At 41.4% G+C, this 13552-nt stretch overlaps 1 protein-coding gene and 1 pseudogene across 1 annotated transcript in view; one reads left to right on the plus strand and one right to left on the minus strand.

The window, feature by feature from the left end:
* Window positions 1–13552, plus strand: part of UMAD1 (UBAP1-MVB12-associated (UMA) domain containing 1) — a 259632-nt gene that overhangs the window by 20093 nt on the left and 225987 nt on the right. The gene's annotated exons all lie outside the window — the stretch shown is intronic.
* LOC148778294 (high mobility group protein B2 pseudogene) lies at window positions 8586–11565 on the minus strand (annotated as a pseudogene).

The raw sequence follows: 13552 nt of genomic DNA on the forward strand, positions 1-13552 counted from the left end.
ATGGACTGGTTGGATCTCCTTGCAGTCCAAGGGACTCTCAAGAGTCTTCTCCAACACCGCAGTTCAGAAGCATCAATTCTTTCGCGCTCAGCTTTCTTCACAGTCCAACTCTCACAACCATACATGACCACTGGAAAAACCATAGCCTTGGCTAGACGGACCTTGGTTGGTAAAGTAATGTCTCTGCTTTTTAATATGCTGTCTAGGTTGGTCATAACTTTCCCTCCAAGGAGTAAGCGTCTTTAAATTTCATGGCTGCAGTCACCATCTGCAGTGATTCTGGGGCCCAGAAAAATAGTCAGCCATTGTTTCCACTGTTTCCCAATCTGTCGCTCAGTCTTCTTTATAGTCCAGCTCTCACATCCATGCAACCATACACATTCAGTTTCTATTCCCCAGAGGTTCCTAGATGCATTGGGATCATTTCATGGGATGAGCTCAAGAAGTCAGTGGGGAGATGGTGTAACTGTAACTTCATCCTGTTCCTAATTTTTTTGATGGTGGTTATTTTACTTTTTGCCTTGGCTGTAACAGCAGATGCAGATCTGATTCCAGGCTTTCCCAGCTCAAAACCTTCCAGAGCTCTTCCCTGAATAGAGATCCTTCAAGCCTTGTGTTGGTGAAGGGCTCCTCCTTGTGGCTCCCTGGGCATCTCCCGCTCCCTGGAGGTGCTATCTTTAGACCAGGCCTGCACTTTCCTTCCCTCCTATCTCAGACTGGGCTGGTTTCATCCTTGGTTATCTGCCTGGCATTTGAACGTCCCCCCTGGATTGTACGGAAGAGGCCAGTTGTTTCTGCAGTTTTGAAATGTGTAATAATAAAGTCAAGTTAATATTTTAGTCCTGGTATGGCAACCAGGTATTATGTGTTGGAAAATGATGAAGAAATGGTAGTATCCACATCCATTTGCTGATAATTAATTAAAGGGATGCATTTTATAGTATAGTTTGAGATCTTAGAAATCAAGATCTCAATCCCTGAACTTTTGTTTTCCATTTGAAATTCCACTGATGTTTGTGATTTCAGCTACATGCCAACAACTCCCAAATTCCAACTTACCCCTTTCATTGGAGCACTGGGTCCTATTTTTCAGCTGCACTTTACATATTTCCATGTGGACCGGTCATTGTTTCCCTGTATCTAAACTTGTCTGAAATGGAGCTCATCATTTTTTTCTTAACCGTCCTTTTCCTACTTTCTTTTTCTTATTCTTAATGTCACTTTCTTTGCTCCCTCAGGCTTGAAACTTCCATCATCCTTTATTGATTCCTTTCCATCAGTATTTGTAGAGTTGAGTCCCTGAATCCTATTTCACAGTGCTGTGCATCCCTGCTTGTTTATTTAAACTCCTCCCACCTCAGTCTAGCCCCTTTCACTACAACATTCTAACTTCTTGGCTCCACTTTCTCAATCAGTCTCTCCAGCCTATTGTATTTTTATTGACGTATAGCTCTTTACAATGTCATGCTCGTTTCAGGTATACAGCACAGTGATTCAGTTTTATGTACTAATATATACACATATTTTATATATATATGCTTTCCCAGATTCTTTTCCATTATAGGTTATTATAGGATATTGGGTTCCCTGTGTTATAAGTCAGTCCTTGTTAGTTATCTATTTTATTTATAGTAATGTATGTATGTTAATCTCAAACTCCTAATTTTTCCCTTCCTGCTTTCCCATTTGGTAACCATAAGTTTGTTTTCTCTGTGTGGGTTTATTTCTGTTTTGTATATAAGTTAATTTTTATCATTTTTTTAGATTCTACATGTAAGTAATATGATATTAATATTTGTGTTTCTCTGGCTTCACTTAGTATGTAATCTCTGTAGGTCCAGACTATTATTTTAAATTTAATTTTCCTGAAACACTGCTTTCTGCAAGAGCCTAGGCTACACAGTTCAGTGCAGTTCAGTCGCTCAGTCGTGTCCGACTCTTTGCGACCCCATGCACTGCAGCACGCCAATAGTAAGCCGCTCTGGATATTCTAACATTTTCTTGCTTGTGTAGCCCTTTCAGTACTTGGTTTTTAAGGTTTTTTCCTCAGTGTGGACCATTTTTAAGGACTTTATTGAATGTGTTACAGTGTTGCTTCTGTCTCATGTTTTGGTACTTTGGCTACATGGCGTGTGGGGCCTTAGCTCCCTGAACAGGACTGGCCCCCACTGCCAGTGTTGGAGCTGAGTTCTTCCCCACTTGACCCAGAGAAGCCCCTCTCCTTTCCCCCTGTGGTCCTCTGCTGTTTGCCTCTGTGCTTCCATGAGGGGGGCCCCTCTGCTGTCCCTCAGCACTCTGTGCTTTGTTCCTGCTGACCCTTCTTATGGGAGAGTCCTCCCTTTTCCTCCTGGCTTACCTCTGTGCCCATCAAGTGAAGGTAAACTCACTGTCGGTCAGATGTAACAGGGCTCTTCTCATTGAGCCTTCTGGAATACTTTGTACTGTTGGGGGTAATATAATCTTTTATGATTAAACTGTCCAAAGCATGGACTTTTGTCTTTTTTGTCTCTCTTGGAATGAATTAGGAAACTTGTTCTTTAGATTTTATTACTTTTGTGTAACCATGCAATTCAGAACTCATCATACAGAGAAGGAAGATTACACATGGTTCAGGGTTTTAGTTTTTCAGCAGTATAAAATTTCCTGGATTGATTTATGTCAATCCTACATAGACATCTTAGTATATTTACATCATCTTAATATATTTATATTATCAAGTAGTCTATTGAAGCAAGATGATCAGATTGTGAAAATCAGGTTACCTTTAGTCCTTTTGTCATGGGTAATATTATTTAAAAGGTAAATCTTAGAATAATAGAAAAAATAAATACATTACTTGTGCTACCCACTTTCCCTTCAGAGCAGTAAAATCTGCCCTGCATAGTGACCAGAGTAGCCTTCTATATGCAGTCTGTGTATCATTAAAAGTGAAGACACCGTCCTTTCATTTTTCAGTTTTATGTGAATGCATAGAGAAAGGAGCATCTTGCTTTGTATATCAAGGCTGCACCTGTAACAACACAAAGTGTTTTAAGAGATTTGAGACAATGAATAACTGTGAACTACAGCATTTATGGACTTCCTTGGTGGCTCAGACGGTAAAGATCCTGACTGCAATGCGGGAGACCTGGGTTTGATCCCTGGGTTCGGAAGATCCCCTGGAGGAGGACTTGGCAACCCACTCCAGTATTCTTGCCTGGAGAATCCCATGGACAGAGGGGCCTGGTGGACTATAGTCCGTGGGGTCGCAAAGACTTGGACATGACTGAGAGACTAAGCACAGCACACTGCATTTTTATAACACAGAGAGTATCGTGCTAATAATGAATTTAAAAAATAGCTTTATAGGGGTATTATCAACATAAGATGAAGTGCACATGTTGAAAGTGTACAATTTGATGAGTTTTGACATGTTTATTTCTCCTGAGACCATCACTCCAATTGAGATAATGAATATATTTGTCACCCTCAAAATTACCTTGTGATCCTTGGTAATTCCTCCCTCCCACTCTCCCTCCCCGTACCTCCCATTCCCTAGGCAGGCCCTCATCTGCTTTCTGTCACTTTACGTTAGTTTGCATTTTCTAGAAGTTTTTTGTGGTCTGGCTTCTTTCACTCAGCCTGTTTTTTTTTTCTTCCCTCCCAAGATTCACACATGTTGTAGCATATCTTAGGCCTTCATGTCTTTTTATTGCTGAATAGTATTATGGGTATGTTGCTGCTGCTGCTAAGTCGCTTCAGTCGTGTCCGACTCTGTGCGACCCCATAGATGGCAGCCCACCAGGCTCCTCCCTCCGTCCATGGGATTTTCCAGGCAAGAACACTGGAGTGGTGTGCCGTTGCCTTCTCCGATGGGTATGCTACAGTTTGTTTATTCTTTTTATTTATTGTTGAACATGTGGGTTGTTTCCAGTTTGGAGCTGTTACCTAAAAAGCTGTATAAAGTTTGCGTATAAATATGGACATACGCTGTTGTTTTTCTTAGGTAAATACTTAAAGGAGAAGGTCTGGGTCATATGGTAGGTGTATGTTTACTTTTTTTTAGGAAACTGCCACACTGTTTTCCAGAGTGGTTGTACCACAACGTCCAAGAATTCCAGTTGCTCCACATTTTTGTCAACAGTTGGCATGGCACGCCTTTTACAGTGTTACTATTTTAAAGGATATATAAAAAAATAAAGGATATATAGGTTAACCCATTGAGATTTTAATTTGCAATTGCCTGTTGACTAATGATGTTGAGTATCCTTTAATGTGGTTCTTTGCCATCACATATCATCTTTGGGAAAATGTCTGTTTGCAGCTTTTGCCCAGTTTTTATTGAATTTTTTCTCATGATTGAATTTTAAGAATTCTTTATATGTTCTAAACATGCGTCCTATTTCAGATTTGTGATTTGCAGGGATTTTCTCCCAACCTGTGTCTTGGGCAGTGAACACTTCATCCCCTGCCTTGTGTGGAAGCAACTCCAGGATCCCAGCATCTGGGGATTAGGAGGCCTTCTGGGCTGGCCGTCGTGTTGCTGCCGGGGATAATGGCTTTCTAAGAATAAGTTTTGATATTTCTCCCATCTGTAAGTCTAAAATTTACTCACTGTTGATAGTTTTTACAATGCCGAAATCGTATCTAAGGAAATGAGGCTAGAACATGCTGGAACAAGCAGAAGACGGCCACCGTCAAAGCCATGTATATCAGAAGCATGCATGGTTGGGGCTTCCCGTCTGCTTGGCTGGGGGCTCCAGGACTGCTACAGGCCTTCTGCACTTTGGGGGTGGGGCTCCTAAATCCCTCTTAGTTTTGCTCAGGATTGCCTTCGAAATCAGGTAGGTTCAGGTTGCTGTTTGTTCACTTAAATATAAGTTGAGTGCTGCATTTTTCAGGGAAGGCAATGGCACCCCACTCCAGTACTCTTGCCTGGAAAATCCCATGGGTGCAGGAGCCTGGTGGGCTGCAGTCCATAGGGTCACTAAGAGTCAGACATGACTGATCTACTTCACTTTCACTTTTCACTTTCATGCATTGGAGAAAGAAATGACAACCCATTCCAGTGTTGTTGCCTAGAGAATCCCACAGATGGCGGAGCCTGGTGGGCTGCTATCTATGGGGTCGCACAGAGTCGGACACGACTGAAGTGACTTTAGCAGCAGCAGCAGCAGCTGCATTTTTAGTGCCCGGTTAGTATCTGGCCTAAGCACTTACTTTATATTTTATGACTATTTCTTAAGTGAAAGTCTCGAACATGGATGTTGTGGAATTAGCAAGTGTCTTCAGAACACAGAGCTGAGCACGGTTTGAAAAAGTAGGGATTTAGAAAGATGAGCATGAAACTGATCGAATGTATTTTGACTAATACTAGGAAATATTCTATTGAGGTCCAACACAAATGCTTTGTTACGGGCTCCTTGTTTTTGGTGCTTTGTTAATGAAAAACATTCAGTGTGGTGCCCAAGAGACTTGGTTTAAAATTCTGGCTCTGCTATTTACTAACCATATACATTTGCATCCGTACGTTCAGTTCAGTTCAGTTCAGTCGCTCAGTCGTGTCCGACTCTCTGCGACCCCATGAATCACAGCACGCCAGGCCTCCCTGTCCATCACCAACTCCCGGAGTTCACTCAAACTCATGTCTACAGAGTCGGTGATGCCATCCAGCCATCTCATTCTCTGTCGTCCCCTTCTCCTCCCGCCCCCAACCCTTCCCAGCATCAGAGTCTTTTCCAGTGAGTCAACTCATCGCATGAGGTGGCCAAAGTATTGGAGTTTCAGCTTTAGCATCAGTGCTTCCAATGAATACCCAGGATCGATCTCCCTTAGAATGGACTGGTTGGATCTCCTTGCAGTACAAGGGACTCTCAAGAGTCTTCTCCAACACCACAGTTCAAAGGCATCAATTCTTCGTCGATCAGCTTTCTTCACAGTCCAACTCTCACATCCATACATGACCACAGGAAAAACCATAGCCTTGACTAGACGGACCTTGGTTGGCAAAGTAATGTCTCTGCTTTTTAATATATTATCAAGGTTGATCATAACTTTCTTTCCAAGGAGTAAGCGTCTTTTAATTTCATGGCTGCAATCAGCATCTGCAGTGATTTTGGAGCCCAAAAAAACAAAATCTGACACTGTTTCCACTGTTCTTCCATCTATTTCCCAAGAAGTGATGGGACCAGATGCCATGATCTTTGTTTTCTGAATATTGAGCTTCAAGCCAACTTTTTCACTCTCCTCTTTCACTTTCATCAAGAGGCTTTTGAGTTCCTCTTCACTTTCTGCCATAAGGGTAGTGTCATCTGCATATCTGAGATTATTGATATTTCTCCCAGCAATCTTGATTCCAGCCTGCGCTTCTTCCAGCCCAGCATTCCTCATGATGTACTCTGCATATAAGTTAAATAAGCAAGGTGACGATATACAGCCTTGACACACTCCTTCCAACTTCAATTCTTTCATTTACATGTTGTGAATAATTACGTTTACCTGGTGGGGTGATGGTGAGATTATAGGAGAAAGAGTCTGTAAGGCGTTTTGGTACTGTGCTTGACACATTGTGGAAGCCTGGCAGGTGTTCCTTGGGTTTTAGTTACTCCCTTTTTTCTTGCCCAGTTTCTAGTCTTAGGTGGGGTCAGGAAATCTGGCTGCTGGAGTGGTGACCTCGCCGTGTACTTTCTTGCTGTGGGACTAGGTCGTAGAGGGAAGATGGTAGAATGGTACTGCCAGCTCTGCTAGGATAAATTTTCATACCACTTTGTGTTTTTAATGATACAAAAAATACCATGGGATAAAGATAAACTGTTGTAGATTTTAGTGTCTTAGGACATGGCCTTTTCATGCACAGAGTGATTACTGTAAAGGTATATAGTTAGACTGAATTCAGTACCTAGTGGAATGAATGAATCACTAACGCCAGCTGCGTTGTTGATGGTACAAGGGAATCCCAAGAGTTGGATTGTGAAATTGGCACCATGTTCCTGGAAAAACATCTTGAAGGAGTTAAGACAGTGGTCAGGTAGTCAGAATAACAGGGGTGAGGGTGATGGATACTTTTGTAGCAATTTTAGAGCAATTTCCAGTGGATATTTTTGCAAACTGTCTTTGCCTCCATTCTGAGTTCTTTTATAGTGTCTCTGCTACCCTTTTCCTATTCCTGACCTATTTCTTCCATGCCTGGATAGTTGTTGACTTCTTGGAACCTAAGTTCTCTGAAATGTTTGGGATTTTCTAATGTTCTAGAGTGACAAACTGTAATACTATCCATTGCCACAGAAGTCGTACTGTTGACAACCTGCTGCAGCCTGTTTAAGCCTGTGTATTGTTTTAACTTTTTTTTTTATAGGTTATGGAGAGTTTAAATGCTTCACTTAATTATTTGAATTATAAGTTCTGTACAAAATACTTGAATTTAAAAAGATTCTTGCACTCCTGCTGAGTTTGCTCTGAGTTTTATAACAATGTATCTAAACTTTGGGGGCTTGAGGATGACTCATGAGAACTGCTTTTCTGATTTTTACCTTTGTTCCAGTTCGCTCTTATGGCCAGACATGAAAATGTATTGAAGTTTGAGTCCTTCTCTTAAAGGCTCTTCCTTTGTTAGAACAGGAACCACTTTCCTTTTCTAGCTCTAAAGTTTACTTATTTTGTACCCTACCTTCTTTTTTTAAAAAAATTAATTTTTAAATTGAATGATAATTGCTTTATAGAATTTTTGTTTTTCTGTCAAACCTCAGCGTGAATCAGCCATAGGTATACACATATCCCCTCCCTTTTGAACCTCCCTCCCATCTCCCTCCCATCCCACCCCTCTAGGTTGATTCAGAGCCCCTGTTTGAGTTTCCTGAGCCATACAGCAAATTCCCGTTGACTATCTATTGGTAATGTAAGTTTCCATGTCACTCTGTCCATACATCGCACCCTCTCTTCCCCTCTCCCCACGTCCATAAGTCTATTCTCTGTCTGTTTCTCCATTGCTGCCCTGTAAGTAAATTCTCCAGTACCATTTTTCTAGATTCTGTATATATTCATTAGAATATGGTATTTATCTTTCTCTTTCTGACTCACTTCACTGTGTATAATAGGTGCCAGGTTCATCCACCTCATTAGAACTGACTCAAATGTGTTCCTTTTTATGCCTGAGTAATATTCCATGTGTATATGGACCACAATTTCTTTATTCATTCATCTTTTGATGGACACCTAGGTTGCTTCCTTATTCTAGCTGTTGTAAACAGTGCTGCAGTGAACAATGGGATACATGTGTCTTTTTTTTTTAATATATATAATTTTATTACAAAATTTTTCTAAAAAAACATAATGCAGCATTCTCGTTCTAGAAAACCCAAATTTTGCTATTGATGCTAATTTCTGTGAGTTTGCTGTGCTACCATACACAAGTCAAGAAATTAAAGAAACCATTAAATATTTAGAAACATTTGACATCAGAAGCTTGAAAATCTAACTGTATGTAGTAGCCCCTCAAAAAGCCACAACTTACATTTTAAAAAAAGTATTTTCTCTACAAAGAATCTTATCAGCTATACAAAAATCTGTACAGTTTTTATACCGAAGCTAATATTGAGCTGCAATTGAATTCACATTCTTAGCAAAACAATTGCCTGAGCACACACGCACACTCCACACACATCATTACAAGATAGCCATTTATCCTCATCTTCTTCCTCCTCCTCCTCATCTTCATCTTCTTCCTCCTCATCTTCTGGTTCATTCTTCTTCTTGGAGCCTGTCGGCCTGCCAGGGCCCTTTTTTCCCCGCTTCACTCTTGCCCTTGGCAGGGTATGCAGCAATATCCTTTTCGTATTTCTCCTTTAGCTTAGCTGCTTCTGTTCATACGGCTGTTTATTTTTGGCTGACTGCTCAGACCACATTTCACCCAATTTTTTTTGCAGTATCCCCAATGGATAAGCCAGGGTGTTTGCTTTTGGTCTTTGGGCAATGCTCAGAGCAAAACAGGAAGAAGGCAGATGGAGGCCTTTTCGGAGCGTTGGGATCTTTTTTCTTTCCCTCTTGTCACCTTTAGGAGGGACGTAATTTTTCATCTCCCTGTCGTAGGGAGCTTTGTCACTTTTTGCCATGTCTTCGAACTTGGACTTTTCCTTGGCCGACAGTCTTCCATCTCTCGGAATATTTCTTGCAAAACTCTGCGAAATTGAGGAGTCGGGGTGCTTCTTGTGCTCCTCGCGGCAGGCCTGCACGAAGAAGGCGTGGGACGACATCCTGCCCCGCGGCTTGTTGGGGTCGCCCCTCCTGGTGATGCTGCTGCGGCGGCGGCGGAGGCGGCGTGTCCACCGGCGAAAGGCTGTCCCCGGAGTTCCGCGCCGCGGCCGCGTCTGACCGCGACGCCGCTGCCCCGGCTCCGGCGTGAGCTGGTTCGTCCGTGTCTTTCTAAATTTTGATTTCCTCAGGGTATAGGCCTAGGAGTGGGATTGCTGGGTCATATGGTGGTTTTATTCCTAGGTTTTTGAGGAATCTCCATACCATTCTCCATAGTGGCTGCATCAGTTACATTCCCACCAACAGTGCAAGTTTCTCCACACTCTCTCCAGCATTTACTGTTTGTAGACTTTTGATGATGGCCATTCTGACCGGTGTGAGGATTGTAGTTTTGATTTGCATTTCTCTAATAATGAGCGATGTTGACCATCTTTTCATGTGTTTGTTATCCATCTGTACGTCTTTCGAGAAATGTCTGTTTTGATCTTTTTCCCATCTTTTGATTGGGCTGTTTGTTTTTCTGGTATTGAGTTTGAGCTGTTTGTATATTTTGGAAATTAATCCTTTGTCAGTTGTTTCATTTGCTATTATTTTCTCCCATTCTGAGGGTTATCTTGTCACCTTGCTTATAGTTTCCTTTGCTTGCAAAAGCTTTTAAGTTTAATCAGGTCCCACTTGTTTACTTTTGGTTTTATTTCCATTACTCTAGGAGGTGGGTCATAGAGGATCTTGCTTTGATTGATGTCATCAAGTGTTCTGCCTATGTTTTCCTCTAAGAATTTTATAGTTTCTGGTCTTACATTTAGGTCTTTAATCCATTTTGAGTTTATCTTTGTGTATGATGTTAGGAAGTGTTCTCATTTCATTCTTTTACATATAGCTGTCCAGTTTTCCAAACACTATTTATTGAAGAAGCTGTCATTGCCCCATTGTATATTCTTGCCTCCTTTGTCAAAAATAAGGTACCCATAGGTGCATGGGTTTATTTCTGGGCTTTCTATCTCGTTCCATTGGTCTGTGTTTCTGTTTTTGGCAGTACCATACTGTCTTGATGACTATAGCTTTGAAGTATTATCTGAAGTCAGGAAGGTTGATTCCTCCAGCTCCATTCTTTCTCAAGACTGCTTCGGCTATTAGGGGTCTTTTGTGTTTCCATATGAATTGTGAAATTTTTTGTTCTAGTTCTGTGAAAAATGCCATTGGTAATTTGATAGGGATTGCATTGAATCTATAGATGGCATTTGGTTGTATAGTCATTTTCACAATATTGATTCTTCCTACCCAGGAACATGGAATATCTCTCCATCTGTTTATGTCATCTTTGATTTCTTTCATTAGTGTCTTATAATTTTCTGTATACAGTTCTTTTGTCTCTTTAGGTAAGTTTATTACTAGATATTTAATTCCTTTTGTTGGAATGGTGAATGGGATTGAGTCCTTAATTTCTGTTTTTGATTTTTCATTGTTAGTATATAGAAATGCAAGTGATTTCTGTGTATTGATACATATCCTGAAACTTTGCTAAATTCAGTAATTAGTTCTAGTAATTTTCTGATACTGTCTTTAGGGTTTTCTATGTACAGTATCATGTCATCTGCAAACAGTGAGAGCTTTACTTCTTTTTTGATCTGGATTCCTTTTCTTTCTTTTTCTTCTCTGATTGCTGTAGCTAGGACTTCTAGACCTATGTTGAATAATAGTGGTGAAAGTGGACACCCTTGTCTTGTTCCTGATCTTAGGGGGAATGCTTTCAGTTTTTCACCATTGAGAATAATGTTTGCTGTAAGCTTATCATGTATGGCCTGTACCATGGTGAGGTAGGTTCCTTCTATGCCCATTTTTTGAAGAGTTTTAATCATAAATGGGTGCTGAATTTTGTCAAAGGCTTTTTCCACATCTATTGAGATTATCATATGGTTTTTATCTTTCAATTTGTTAATATGGTGTGTCACATTGATTTGCATATTTTGAAGAATCCTTGTACCCCTGGAATAAACCCAACTTGATCATGGTGTATGAGCTTTTTGACGTGTTGCTGAATTCTGTTTGCTAAAATCAGGAACCACTTTTTAAAGCTCCTCTCTCTGTGTCCACAAAGCTCCTTGTTCTAGAACTCGAATAACATGTGACAGTGAACTGAACAAGGCACATTGCCGCATTGATCTCCCAGACGGGTAGAAAGCTGCAGTCCTTAGATGTCTCCTGATAGGAGGTTGAGAGCCTGATGGTTCCACAGTCCCCATTTGTGGTCACTGTGTACTCAGGTCTCTCCCCTACTTTAGGCAAAATAACTCACCCCTTCCTGAGGAGGTGAGTTAACCTTTTGTCCCATTCATTCATAGCAACATGCTCTAAGGTCAGTATGTCTTCATCAGGGTCAGATGTGGCACTCTTGGTGTGGAGACTTCATGGACTAAAAAGACCCGCAGTCTGTCCTTCTGTCCCGTCCTATAACTGGGAAAGGTAACGGCCCAAACCACTCTCATCCGGAAAGAGGGGGAATGGGAGATTGACAGCAGGCACAGAGTGAGGGCAGTTCTGAAATCCCACTGAGCAGGTATTTTAGGGGAACCCCCCGCCTCGGGTTGGAGCGCGTTAATTAATTATGCCCAGATCCTGCTTCCCAGGAGGCCTCCCCACCTCCCCATCAGTCTCCAGCCCCATTGGCTCCACCCTCTTGGAGTTCCTTCCTTTTCCAGTAACTTCTTTGGCTACGACTAACTTAAGTGCTGGAGAGTAGACCCTCCTTGGTGGATTAGCAGTTTGCTCTGGCAGCTTTCTGTCTGCAGGGTTGTTGTAAGTATCCAGTGGCCATAGTTCTCCTTTAATCCAGACTGGTAGTCACTTTGGCAGCACAGCTCTCCAAAATTTTATTGCTTACTTATTTGACTGTAGTCAGCTTCATGTATCTGTAGCCAGATCTACAGTTTTGTCTAACTGTAACTATATAGTTAATATATATAAGTATAACTATAGTTATATAACTGTAAGTGTAACTCTTAGATCTGCTGCATTTCTCATCTTTGACCCTTAAATGTGCCCCCCTTTATTTATTCAAAGGTATCTCTTCTCTGTGAGGCTCCAGTTGGACACTAGCCTGCTTCGTCTCTTTATCTGCGCCCTTTGTGTCCTAAGTAAAGGTCTTCCCTGGTGGCTCAGTGGTAAGAATCAGCCCACCAATTCAGGAGACTCGGGTTTGATCCATGCGTCAGGAAGATCTCTTGGAGAAGGGCATGGCAACCCACTCCAGTATTCCTGCCTGGGAGAATCCCATGGACAGAGGAGCCTGGTGGGCTATAGTCCATGGAGTCTCAAAGAGTCAGACACAACTGAGCGACTAATACACACACACACATATTCATGCCAGCTGAGGCTTTAGTATCAGATTGATGATTATATCCTTGACTTGTCCCTTACCAAGACTGAGTTTTAGTCATCTGCTGTTCCTTCAGAGGTGTTTTCTGTTTTAGTTTTAGCTTTTAGGTTTGAGAACTTAGTTGCTTCTCCCAACCTTTTAAGTCTTTGAATGAACTTTATTTTTTTACATTCTTGCCTGTAAGCCAACCAGTTCTTTTCTGATAGCATTTCTTTCTTGAATCAGTTTATTTTTTATCTTATTCAGTTTTTTTAAATCTCATTCCTTGTCTTTTCATCTTTTCCTGTTGCTTTTCCATTTAATCTTGTTTTTTCTTTTTACCAGATATAAAGGCCATGTCTCCTTATACTGTTTTGAGGATGCCAAACTTTTTCCAGACTTCTCTTATAGCTCCATCATTTTATCCAGTAAGCTCTGTCTTTGCAGATTTTACAGGCTCTTCCTTTTCCTTTACTGAAATATTTTCTTTTTCACACAGCTTGTGTTTCTTCTCCATATATATATATATATTTTATTTTAGAAAGTGAAACCTGCCAGATATGTTTCCAACAAACAGACTCCTTTACCATCTACTCTGATCTGCAACTCAGGGCCAGTTGACCTACACACAAACCTCAGTTTCTAGAAGGCTTCTGATCAGATGAAATCTTGACTTACCCTCCCTGCTTGATGTTCTGGTTTTGTTGTTGTTCAGTTGCTCAGTCTTTGTGACCCCATGACTGCAGCATGCCAGGCTTCCCCGTCCTTCACTGTCTCCCTGAGTTTGCTCAAGCTCATGTCCTTTGATTCGATGATATTGTCCAACCATCTCATCCTCTGTCGTCCCCTTCTCCTCCTGCCTTCAGTCTTTCCCAGCGTCAGGGTTTTTTCCAGTGAATCAGCTTTTTGCATCAGGTGGCCCACGTATTGGAGCTTCAGCATCAGTCCTTTCAATGAATACTCAGGACTGAT

This window comes from Moschus berezovskii, chromosome 3 (assembly GCF_049115385.1).
Source record: "Moschus berezovskii isolate FMDL1 chromosome 3, NW_MosBer_1.0, whole genome shotgun sequence".
NCBI classification, from domain to species: Eukaryota; Metazoa; Chordata; class Mammalia; order Artiodactyla; family Moschidae; genus Moschus; species Moschus berezovskii.